Source organism: Cynara cardunculus, assembly GCF_001531365.2.
Source record: "Cynara cardunculus var. scolymus isolate 2C chromosome LG 17, CcrdV1, whole genome shotgun sequence".
Taxonomy (NCBI): domain Eukaryota; kingdom Viridiplantae; phylum Streptophyta; class Magnoliopsida; order Asterales; family Asteraceae; genus Cynara; species Cynara cardunculus.
Window position 1 is genome coordinate 3,765,545 of NC_037544.1, and position 13,937 is coordinate 3,779,481.

A 13,937-nucleotide genomic window follows, 5' to 3' on the forward strand; every position below is an offset into this window, starting at 1 on the left:
AATTATATTATTAAACCAAATATAAATTACTTCGTTATTGTATATAAATTAAATTATAAAAAAATTGGATTAAAAATTACACAAAAAATGAGGAATTTCAAATAGTTAATTTGACACTAATATCGATATCTTTTTGTCAAATTTTTATGATATCGTCAAATCTATATTTTATTCAAAAATAAAAACATCATCGCTTCCTCAAAATCACATAAAGCCATATTATAACATCGACTGAGATAAAGAATAAAATGAAATATTAAAAACACGATTTATCTCGCTGCATTGCGCGAGTACGCTTCTAGTATATATATATATATATATATATATATATATAATGCACATCAACTAGTTATTCGACCCGACCATAAATAAAATACATATAATAATTAAAAAAAAGGTACATTATTCATTCACGGAAATTTAATATTTTCAACTTGGAATTGCAATACGAGATTCACAAACCCTACTTTTATTAAACCGTTTACTTTTTGATTTTCGGTTGTATTATTGCTTCAGTGATCCTATCATGCTAATTTGGTTGTTCTGAATACCAAATTGATGTTGGTTTGTTTAGTTATTTTATACATTATATTTGGAAGATATATGTTTGTGCCACCAAATTTTATTGATTAAAAAGATGAACCAACTGGTAAAAATGAAAGTAGGGGAGGGACCACCTTCGTTATTTAAATGAAAGTAGATGGAGTGACCAAGTTGAGGGAGGGAAAGGGTTAATGAACAAAACTACCTCTCAGTAACCACAATTCAATTGACGGTGTTATTCTTAATGAACCATATCCGTTATAAAAATGAAACCATATAGATGTAAACCACAGTGACCAATTTACTTGTTAATTTATGTATACCACATGGACTAAATTTACAGTTAACTCTTATCTATACTATATTATAAAACATTTGACAAAAACTCGTAAAAACCACTTTTAATGCGTAAAGTACTGTTTATTAATGCATATTACTTAAAACTCAAGATTACAAGTAGATTGTGCGTAAATACAACTTATTAAAGCTCCATATATGAATTCGTGTAACTAATTGCAGATAAACATAATCAAATACATGATAAACATCTCATTTTAAATATAAAAAATCTAAAATATAATTAGAATAATCATTAAATCCTAATTATTATCTTTATAAAATTTATAATATTAAACTAATAAATAAATTATTTTATTATTAAACTTAAATTAAATTATAATAAAAAAAATTAAATAAATTATATAAAAAATGAAAACTTTTAAATAGTTGATTTGATATTAACATTGATATATTTTTTTTCAAATTTTTATGATATTTTCAAATTTATATTTTATTCAAAAATAAAATTATTGTTGTTTTCTTAAAAACACATAATCTATACTACATTATAAATAATTTGATAAAAACTCTTAAAAACCACTTTTTATATGAAAAGTACTGTTTATTAATGCATATTACCTAAGACTCAAGATTGCAAGTAGATTGTGCGTAAATACAACTTATTAAAACTCCATATCTGAATTCGTATGACTAATTACAGATAAACATAATCAAATACAAGATAAGCATCTCATTTTAAATATGAAAAATCTAAAATATAATTAAGATAATCATTAAATTCTAACAGAATACTTAATTATTATCGTTATAAAATGTTATATTATTAAACCAAAAATAAAATATTTCGTTATTAAACTTAAATTAAATTATAGTAAGAAAAATAAATTAAAAAAATTACATAAAAATAAGAACTTTTAAATAGTTGATTTGATATTAACGTTGATATATTTTTTTTCTTCAAATTTTATGATATCTTCAAATTTATATTTTATTCAAAAATAAAATCATTAATGTTTTCTTAAAAACACATAAAATCGTATTATAACATCGACAGAGACAAATAATAAAATAAAACATTAAAAATCGAGATGTGTCTCGCTGCATTGCGCGAGTACTTTTCTAGTAAAACCATAAGATATGAAGGTTTGAGATACACCCATGTCAATACTAAATCGGAATTTGTCTTGTAAACTAACACCATTTTCGTAACACTCACTATTCTTGTCCCGCAAAGCGAATGGAGATAATGCCGCTATAAAAAAGACAGATAAGACATAATATAAAAAACACAGATAAAAAGAAACTTGTGTATTTATATTAGATTCAACCAAACACACGAAAGAAGTAAACTAACAAAAGAGAGTTCAACAAATGTGGGTCACCTTTCGCCTTTAACGTTTATAACTAATAAAAGTGCTTAAAATATTTAATATAAAATCATAATCTTTGATGATTTTGTTGCCTTCAAATAAAAATTCATAACTAATTTACTTGAGGGAAAAAAAACAACCGTATCCGATGTTAGATATGTTACTTTTAATTCAGTTTGGTACGAAAGGTGTTGAAAAGAAATCGTTGGACTGTAAAAATAGGCCAAATCATATCAAGTCAAACCGTTTTTTATAGGTTTGGAGTTTGGATAGTTTGGTGGTGTAGTTTGGCCCGATTTACAGTTTAGATGGTGGTTTAACCGATCAAACCGTCTATAATATATAGATAGATAGATAGATAGATAGATAGATAGATAGATAGATAGATAAATAGATACAATCCGACATTGTGTTTCTGGGAGATGATACCTAATTTGCTTTGCATAGTATCAAATTAAACAAGCCCTTGTTAGAAGATGCAGTCAATAAACTCTTACTTATCTTCGTTTACGAAAAATAGATAGATAAAAAAAGATGTCAACCTCTTTTTTCTTGCAGAACACTCACTTCATAGGGGGCTATGAGAGCGTCTTTTACTATTGCTTCTATTATGTTATAGCAATTTTTTGGGTAAACATGGGTACCTGGCCAACTTATGCACACCGACTGAATTTTGGGGCAACCATGGCCTGGAGGCATCGTACGTGAACCTCTTGGCCATAAGGGCTTTGACAGTGTCTAGATTTGAACTTGGGGGTTAGATGAGATTTTTCATTACATCCCCTGAAACTTAACCAATCAGTCACAACCCAAGTGGTTATGTTATTGCAATTTAATCATGAAATAGCAAAAGTTTTTAGATAGGTAAACAATAATGAAATAAAATTATTCGAGAACAAAAAATAATTACGTGAAAAAAAGAAAAGTTTGGTTAAGAATCGCATTTTTTCATTGTAAACTGGGAACCATCAAGAGCGCATCACGTGATCATATATTCATCATACATAAGAAATAAATTTTCTACAACATTCATAATGAATATCCAGGAAAAGTGATTCACTATCGGTGATATTCCCTTATTCACAATGAATATATCTTGAAAGTGGCATATAACTTTTGTAACATTTATTAAGTTTTAGGTTTAAAAATAATAAGATTAGGGTCTTAATTGGCATTCCAAGGGCCTCCTAACTTGCACTTAAATACGCTTTCCATCACTTAAGCCATGCTTGTCTTTTGAATACAAAAATATTTGTCCAATTGAAGTAAAAAGACCATTATTATTATATAGAAATAATTATTTCCACATTTATTTAAAAAATGGACCTACTTGTTATTTTTTATTTATGATTAGAATGGTACTCGTGCAATGCAACGAGATAAATCTTCATTTTAATGTTTAGTTTTTATTCTTTGTTTTTATCGATATAATACAATTTTATATGGTTTTTAGAAAGCGATAATGTTTTTATTTTTGAATGAAACATAAATTTGAAGATAGAATAAAAAATTGAAAAAAAAATAAAATCGATATTAATATTAAATTAACTATTTAATAGTTCTCGTTTTATTTTGTAAGTTCTTTAATTCAATTTTTTATTGTAGTTTAATTTAGGTCTAATAACAAAGTAATTTATTTTTTGTTTTTATTAAAGATAATAATGAAACATTATGCTAGAAAATCAATAATTATCTTAATTATATTTTAGATTTTAATATTTAAAATAAATGTTTATCCTGTATTTTGATTATGTTTATCTGCAGTTAATTACACGAATTTAAAAATTAAGCTTTAATAAGTCGTATTTACGCAAAATCAATTGTAATCTTGAATTTCAAGTAATATGCATCAATTAATAGTACTTTATGCATAAAAATGGTTTTTAATAGTTTTTATCAAATGCTTTATATTATAGTATAAATTAATTATATATAAAATTAATAAAAATAATTAAAAAAAACCAATCAAAATAGACGGAAGTCACTCACAGTTAATCCAAGTACTTTTCACCAAATAAATCGTATTTATTATTTTTATAGTTTTTGTGGATACGTTTTAAGACATTAATTAATTTTAAAAATCAACAAAATGACAAAAAAAAGACACCGACAAATTGATTAAAATCATTCTAATTAATATTAAAATATTAAAATTTTGAACCGAACCAACTCTAATTCGTTACATGATTTGTTGGTGATTTTATGTGATTATCTGAGATCAGTTAGGTGATAAATACATATAAAAGGTGAGTTAAAGGTGTGTAGTATACACTCATAAATGTTGTTTCTATATATCATCTTAGATTGTCATAAGACATAATCAAAGGCTTGTGCGGCTGAAAGTGGTCCCGCTTAGGAATTTCTAAGTTTCAAAACATTCTAGATGAATTTTAGAAGGTCGGAAACCTTCTTGAATTAGTTATGAAACTTGGTGGAAATTGACCAAGTATAACTTAGAAGCTTTTGAACTCGAAGCCTATGAGTCCTCTAAACAGTGCTTCTGACTAGTTCTGAGACTTAAGGGTTGTCTACCAAACACTTACCCGGTAAGTGTTTACCCGTAAAATTTAACACTATCATTTACTTATCGGGTAAGATTTTAGTCCACCAAAATGATATCATATGCAACAATGTACCCGTAAGCGCTTACCGTGATAAGAGTCGTCACATTCACTTACTGAGTAAGATTTTTGGTCCTTGTTTCGCTTTTATTGAATAAGATTCTTTGTGTGCTATCTCCCACTCCTACGATCACCCAATTTAACCCATTTGTCCATTTTTCTCAAGATTTTTCTCAAGAGACAAATATGAGAAGAAAAATGCAACTTTCATGCCTTCGTTTTCTCTTTTATTTGTAATGGTGACATCATATGCATATCCATGCAATTTTCATGCCCATCTTATTTCATTAATTGTTAAAAAAAAATTACAATTTAAAACCATAAGGGAGGTGCATGATTGCTTTGCGCTTGGCTCCAAAGGTCAAAAATACCAGGAGGTCACAGGTTAAAATCCAAGGAGGAAAAAAAAATCTCCTTGTGGTCACGTAGGTTCAAATGGGTGACTCCGGGCTATCCGCAAAGCAGGTGGTTGCCCTGAGATTAGTCAGCTCGTATAGCGGATTGGATATCAAGGTTAATTAAAAAAAAATACAATTTAATTTAGAATTACTTATTTTAATAGTTAATTTGTAATACAATTAGAAGTACGATAATTATATTATTTCACTCAAACGTATTTTAGCGTACATGATCAACGTCAATTTTGTGTATAATTTTACCTCAAAATTTGTTCGGAAAAAATACAGTTGATATTATTTATTGATATGTTAATTTTTACTTTTTCTAGTTAAATCCAAGTGATACGGTCACGTTTATTCTCGAACTTGAACCAAATTCAAGTTTTAATCTCTTTTCAACATAATCAAACTCGAGATTTGACTCATTTACATCGATAATATTATATCGTTCATCTATTTTTGGAAAGTTCGAACATAGAATATAAAGCGAGTAAAAATATCTGAAAATACTGATTGGTGCATAAGAGAGGACAGAAAGTGATAACAGAGAACTTTGTTGTAACTTATGATCGAAGAACGTAAAGAGGGGTAATACATCATGGCAGTCATTTTCACTTTGCAACGGACCCATTCTACTCGATGTATAGTCGTTTGTAAGTCTCTGATGGTTTGTGCCATAGTAAATGTCAAAAGTACCGGGAAGGGAAAAAAAATGAAGAACAAGTTTTCATCCCGACCTCCGACAATTTGACGAGAAATGGTTTATTGCTCCAAACAGATCAATGATTAATTATATTATATGAAATTAAACAGCGTACGAAGATTTCATTTTCATTCCCAACCTATCCGTCCTTTAGCATGTTAAATGTGAGATTTTGAACAGGACCCTCGAAAATTTGGGGCCCAAATTTACATGTGTTCAGGGTCTTTTTATCAACTTGTGTAAAAGTATAGCCGAAATTATTTATGTTCAAACCATTAATTGTTTGGTTTTAGGTTCAAATCATTAATGGTTTATGTTTAATTTCAGATTGTTAATCGTTTTAGGTTTAGTCCATTTTTGTTCTTAACATATATTCTCTGTTATCTCATTTATGCAATGTAATAAAAAAATTTGGATGTAACAGAGCCTCCAAAAAGATTGGAACGTCCCTGTAAGTTACCTATATCGGATACCGCTAATGATTCTCATTCTCATTCCCTATCCCCTTGATCAAACGCCTCCTAAAAGTTATGAACATAAGGTGTATCTATACTATATTATAAAGTATTTGATAAAAAAATATTAAAAACCATTTTTTATGCATAAAGTATTGTTTATTGATGCACATTACTTAAAATTCAATATTACAATTAAATTGTGTGTAAGTATAGCTTATTAACGTTTCATGTTTGAATTTGTGTAACTAACAGTAGATAAATATAATCAAATAAGAATAAGCATCTCAGTTTAAGTATAAAAAAAACTAAAATATAATTAAGATAATGAGTCATAACAGAATACTTAATTATTGTTTTTATAAGAACTTGTATTATTAAAGCAAAAATAAATTACTTTGTTATTGAGTCTAAATTAATTTATAATAAAAAATTGAATTAAAGAAATTATAAAAAACAAAAACTTTTAAATAGTTAATTTGATACTAATATCTATATATAATTTTCAAACTTTTAAGATATCTTCAAGTTTTTATTTATTTAAAAATAAAAAACGTTACCGCTTTTTTAAAACCACATAAAACCATTTTATAAAATCGTAGGTGGGTCCCAGGTTCAAATCAAAGATCAAAAGTGCACGGAAGTCCCAGGTTCAAATCCAAGAAGAAATAAAAATTCTCTCGTGACCACGTAGGTTCAAATACCGTGACTCCGGGCCACCCGCAAAGAAGGTGGTCGTCCTGGAATTGATCGGCTCGCATAGCAGGTTGGATATCCAGGTTAATAAAAAAAATTTGGTGGGAAACTTGAATCAATGACATATTACCTTGAAAAACATGGGGATTTACCGGAACCATTGGTATTTTCTTGAAAAACACTACTCGTCCTTAACATTTAACATGTGGTTTCAAAATTAAGTCATAACGGATTAGATTTTCCAGGGTATATATCACTGTCGTGCTTTTACCAACAACTTTCTGCACCACTAACATGATTTGCTTTGCGGATGCTCGGATCGTCTTTATTCGACTGCTTATGACTACCACCAATGTCATCATAGTGTTTTCCCTATCTTCAGTTATTTATGTGGTTTGGGCAGAGGCATAGCCAAATACACCTTTCAAACGGGGCATAAAATAAAGAAAAAACCTAAATTGTAAAACTAACGGTTTTATTACGACATCCAAGTGGTTCTTCTTTCCGCTAATTGGGGATCGGTTTATTTCTTAATTTTTCATTTAAACTCCATAAAAGGTTTAATACTTATGGTTTCATCCTATTTTTTAGTATATAATATATTTTATATACGACAAATACAACAAATAAACTCACACACTCTTCTCATCATTGGTGAGGTTTGAACCCCTGACCTCTTAAGAAGCAAGAGGCTCAGATACCGTTGAGCGATAGGCCCTTTGGTCCCTCAATTGTATACCTTAAAAATTTACACTTAAGCCCTATATTTTTATGATTTCACATGCAACCATACCCTAGGATAGGTTCGGTCCGCTTCTGCTTGTGACCTATAATGCCATATGCAACAACTATAAGTAGGTTGCAACCACTTTTTATGAACTTAAAGGAGCACGTCAGTTTAAAATGAATGCACTTTCTTACCTTTTAATTCTTTTTCCTATTTTTTTTTTCGTGACAGTAGAGTGAGTATACGTGCACCCTTACCTTATGCCTAGATCCGTCACTCGCGACCTTTCAAGTAGGGATGTGAACGAGTCGAACTTTTAACGAGGTAATGAAGCTCGAGCTTAATAATTCTTGAGCACGAGTCGATTTCGAACACAAAATAGAATTTATTTCATTTAGCCAGTTGAGCTTCATAACACCAATGTTCGACTCGACTCGTTCGAAAACTCGATTAAATTTTAATCAATCGCTAGTTCGAGCTCATAATGGGTATCGAGCACGATAATTCAAAAAGTATATTTGGAGAAAAAAACTCTCTCTCACACTTTTTTTTGGAGATACGTTTAAGGAAGCTGCTGAAAGACAATTTTAGTCCAAAATCTACATTTCTTATTTTCTTCATTTTAAAGAATTTGTTGGAGATGCTCTAAGAACCTCCGACCCATTTGAATTCTTAACTTGAAATTGGTATGAAATGATAATGTGCTAGTCCTTTTATATATTTATTTATAAATAAATAATAATTATTCATGTTGAAAAAAATACATGAGACTTACAAAAAATGTTGTTATAAGAACAATCATTGTAGATTTTTGTGTAAATTCTTAAATTAACAATATATACTGTATTATAAAGTATTTGACAGAAACTCTTAAAAATCATTTTATGCATTATGTATTGTTTATTGATTCATATTACTTAAAATTTAAGATTACAAATAAATTGTGCGTACGTATAATTTATTAAAACCTCATGTTTGAATTCGTGTAACTAACTGCAGATAAACATAATCAAATACTAGATAAATATCTCATTTTAAATATATTTAGGATAATTATTGAATTCTAACAAACTACTAATTATTATTTTTATAAAAAAAATTATATTATTAAGCCAAAAATAAATGACTATATTGTTAAATCTAAGTTAAATTATAATAAAAAACTGAATTAAAAATATTACACAAATAAACAAGAACTATTAAATATTTAATTTGATACTAAAATCAATAAAAAAAAATTTCAAAATTTTATGATACCTTCAAATTTATATTTTATTCATATGGTTCTAATAGAAAATAAAACATAAACCAAATGACTAAAATACTCTTTTGATTTAACTCATCTAACGACATTTTTTGGATGAAGTTAGATTTAAGAATCCAACATGTTATAAAATGGAAACTATGAGGATACAATTTATTGATATTTCATTTTAGGGACTTAAACTGTTAAAACCCATAAAACACAGGGACCAAGAATGTAATTTAGTCTAAGAAATAAAATAAATTTGGATGGCGAATATTTGCTTAGAAGGAGAGAGAAGAGAAGTACGTGGCGAGTAGGTCTCGCACTAATAACAAAATACAAGAAAAGGGCATATTCTGTGAATGTTCTCTTCTTTTATTTTTTTATTTTTTAAAAATGGTCAATAATTTTTACTTTATTTTAAATTTAAATTTAAATTTAAAATATAATATTTTATATTCGTTTTTTTTTATCACTGGTTTCAAGTGCAATTCACATCCAACCAAGTTTTTCAAAGGAATAATAATGAGATCTTGCATATATGGAGATTGGATTTGAATTTTTCTTTTTATGTATCAAATAATTAGTTAACATAATAAAAGGGTGTTTGAGATTGTTTATAAAAATAACTTATTGAATTATTTCGGTATGATACCAGTAGTGTTCGGATAAACAACTTATACCGGTGTCAAACTGGTAATAAAGAGTTTTTGAAAAAGTTGAACTCTTTTAATTTATAATAAGTTAATAAGTGCTTTTATAGAAAAACATAAGTTGTTTCAAATAAGCAATCCCAAAAACACCCCCTAAAAGTAAATATATCGCTTGGTTGGATGATAGAGACGGTGACTAACACGTGTCGTCGTTTTTTTCTTCAATTAAATTTTGCACTTAACAATAATGTTTATAAAACTAAAAATAAAATTATTATTGTTATCTCTGTCCAAATATTTAGGGGGTGTTTGGTTCAGGCAAAAAAATAAAAATGACAATGAAAATGACAAAGAATAAAATTGTGAATGGATTTTCATTTTCTCAATTTAACCTGAAATCAAAATTTGGGCTTTTGAGGGAATAAACCTAATATATTATATCAAATCAAACAGTTTATTTATTTATTTTTAATCTCATTAATTATTGTCTAATACCTATAACTAGACATCCATTTAACCATAAGGGTGGTGTCTGATTGGTTTGAACTTGACTCTAAAGGTCAAAACTCAAAAGTGTCTGGAGGTTCCATGTTCAATTCCAAGAAGGAACAAAAATCCCCATGTGACCACGGAGGTTCAAATGCGGTGACTTCGGGCTACCTGCAAACAACGCCAACTCTGGCCACGTGCAGCCCGTGTGGCCGCACAGGCATCAAAGCCTAAAGGGGCATCAAATTGTCATTTATTACTACTATTGAGTTTAATAATTTGAGAATTGAACAACTGAGCTTTAACTATAAAAACAGGCCCAATGCCTAGTAGTGAATACTGAATGCACATCGTTGGAAAAAGTTGGAAAGTTGACAAAGTTTTTGTTTATATAAAGTTGTCCGTATGAATAAAGTTGTCTGTATGAATTAATGTGTTTGTATAAGTTGAAAAAGTTTTTGTTTAGAAGAGTTTTTTCGCAGATGTAAGGAACGTGTTTTTAGTTGGAAGGGACATGTTTGGAATTTTTTTTGGCTTTCTATATAAAGCTCCCCCTAGAAGATTACTGGATAAGTCACTTTCTATATCATTAAGCTACTACGAAAAAGTCATGCATAGTTGACTGAATAAGCTGTTAGTTTCATTAAATTTATTAAGTTGCTAACAGATAAGCGCTTAGCCATTAGTCGTTAAACCTGTAACTTTTAAGTTTTATTTTTTTGCTTACTATGACAACAATTTGTATGTGATTTATTATTTTAATTAAAAACTAATTATAGTTTTCCTTGTCTTTTAAGTTCCATATATTGAAATAAAATTTCTATTTAGCTAATTTCAATTTGGAAAAAGGGAAAACTGGAAAAGAAGGAAGCACGATCTTAATCCAAGATTTATCATTTTATATTTTGTATTCGGGGTTTTGGTTTTTATGTCCCCTCTATTGCATTTTTTTTATTATAACTAATAAAAATCAACATCAAGATGAGATACTTAGCTTAAATAGGTTTTTTAAACTCTTTAAAAAATCACATGTTTCGTTGGCTTAACAAAACATGCTTATGGACATTTTTTTAGTATTTTCGCACAGGGTATCAAAAATCTTAGGACCGGCCCTGCCTGCAAAGCAAGTGGTTGTCCTGAGATTAGTCGGCTCGTATAGCAGGTTAGATATCCAGGTTAATAAAAAAAAGGAAAAAAAAACATCCATTTAAAAATTAATTTATATATAATTTTATTGTCAAATTTCTAAAATATTATAAAACGTGGTGGGTTTTTTTTTTCTTTCAACAAATTATGAGCGCCCATCTCATTTTTTAGATTGACGGTATGAATTTTTCTAACTAAAAAACTAGTGTTTTCTTTATTCATGGCATGGTCAAAGTTATTCACATTATTAGTTAATTCACAAGTGAATATATAGTGGATTTTTATAAATTAAAATGCAATAAAAGTGTGTTTTTCACTTTTTATTTATTAAGTGGAATAATGAAGGTATGAGAATGCATCTTACATCAAAATTCATATGTGAATATATATTGGTTTTTTGAAGGTCAAAATGAAAATTGGCCCAACTACTTGTAATTCTAAAATCATTTCTTCTATTTCCATGCCTATTTTGAATGGTAATCGACATATCTTGTATTTAACGATGATGTCGATGTCAAGTTGTTAAGTTATCTATACTATATTATAAAACATTTGATAAAAACTCTTAAAAACTATTTTTTATGCATGAAGTACTGTTTATTGATGCATATTACTTAAAATTCAAGATTACAAGTAAATTGTGCATAAATACAACTTATTAAAGCTCCATGTTTGAATTCGTGTAACTAACTACGGATAAACATAATCAAATAGAGGATAAATATCTAATTTTAAAATATAAAAAAATATAAAATATAATTAGGATAATTATTGAGTTCTAACATAATACTTAATTATTATCTTTATAAAAAAATATTATTAAACCTAAATTAAGTTACTTTGTTACGTTAAATTAAGTTATAATAAAAAATTGAATAAAAAAAATAAACAAACAAGAACTTTTAAAAAGTTAATTTGATACTAATATTGATATTTTTTGCAAATTTTATATGATATTTTCAAATTTATATTTTATTCAAAAATAAAAACATTATCGTTCTTTTAAAACCACATGACGAAACATTGAAATGGAAATGTGTCTCGATGCATTGCATGAATACCCTTCTAATATTATAATAATGACTGCAACGCAACCGTTGCATGGAAAAATACCAAATCAAAATAAGTCAATGTGACGTAAGTTGATAACCTGTTTATAGGGTAAGTTGTCTAAGAAACACAAAGAACTAAATGTTTGTTAACCTAATATGAGAACATAAATTCCTTGTTACACTAAGCGACATTTGTTTCGTGGAATTCTATAGCATTTGTTTCGACATTTATATCACTGCCCCCTCACCACCACTGTCGCCCCCATCGTTTCCGTTGCCAAAATCTTTGCCACCCGCAACCCCACCCCATCTACCCGCCACCGCGTCGCTACTTTTATCGTCACAAGTGTCCCCCACCTCCAACATTGACATCACAACGCCACACTACCATCGTTGTCTCAACCGCCACCCCCTAAGTGGAGATTCCAATTCTTTTATGAGATTCCATTTTATTTTTTGCTAACCAAATACGTGATCAAAATCCATTTCAGTTCTTTTTAAGTCAAATTTATTTGATGGGTTTCAATTCCACGAAATTCAATTCTATGAACCAAACATTCTCTTAACAGAAACTAATGGAAAGTTCGTATAAATTGTTAATACACTAGAAGTATACTCGTGCAAATGCAATGCTATACATGTAGATTTTAATGTATGTCTTATTCTTTGTCTTTGTCGATTTTATAATACAGTTTGTGTGGTATTGAGAACACAAAAATGAATTCGGTTGTTTATCAAATTTATGGAGTATTTTTATATCGAAAGTTCTTGTTTTTTTGTATAATTTATTTACCTTGATTTTTATTTATTATAATTTAAATTATTTTTAGATTTAATGATGAAGATGTAATTTATTTCAGTTTTTTTTATTAATGTAGTGTTATTTATAAAGATAATGATGAACTATTATCAGTTCAATGATTATCTTAAATTATATTTTAGATATTTTATATTTAGAATGTTTATCCTCTATTCGATTATGCTTATCAGTTAATTATATTAATTCAAACATATAACTTTAAAGAGTTGTAATCGTGCACCATTTATTTGTAATATTGAACTTTAAGTAATACTTATCAATAAACAATACTTAATGCATAAAATACTTTTAAGACTTTACCTCAAATTTTTATAATGTAACTAGAAGAATACCCGCAAAATGCAGCGATATGCATCTCGACTTTAATGTTTCATTTTATTATTTGTCTCTATCGATATAATACAGTTTTATTTGGTTTTGAGAACTCGACAATGTTTTTATTTTTGAATGAAATATAAATTTGAAGATTTCATAAAAATTTGAAAAACAAAATGTATATATATATTAGTGTCAGATTAACTATTTAAAAATTCTTTTCTTTTGTGTAATTTCTTTAAATATAGGTTTAATAACAAAATAATTTATTTTTGGTTTAATAATATAACTTTTTACAAAGATAATAATTAAGTATATGTTTATCTGCAGTTAGTTACTCGAATTCAAACATTAAACTTTAATAAGTTGTATTTATACATTATTTACTTGTAATTTTGAAGTT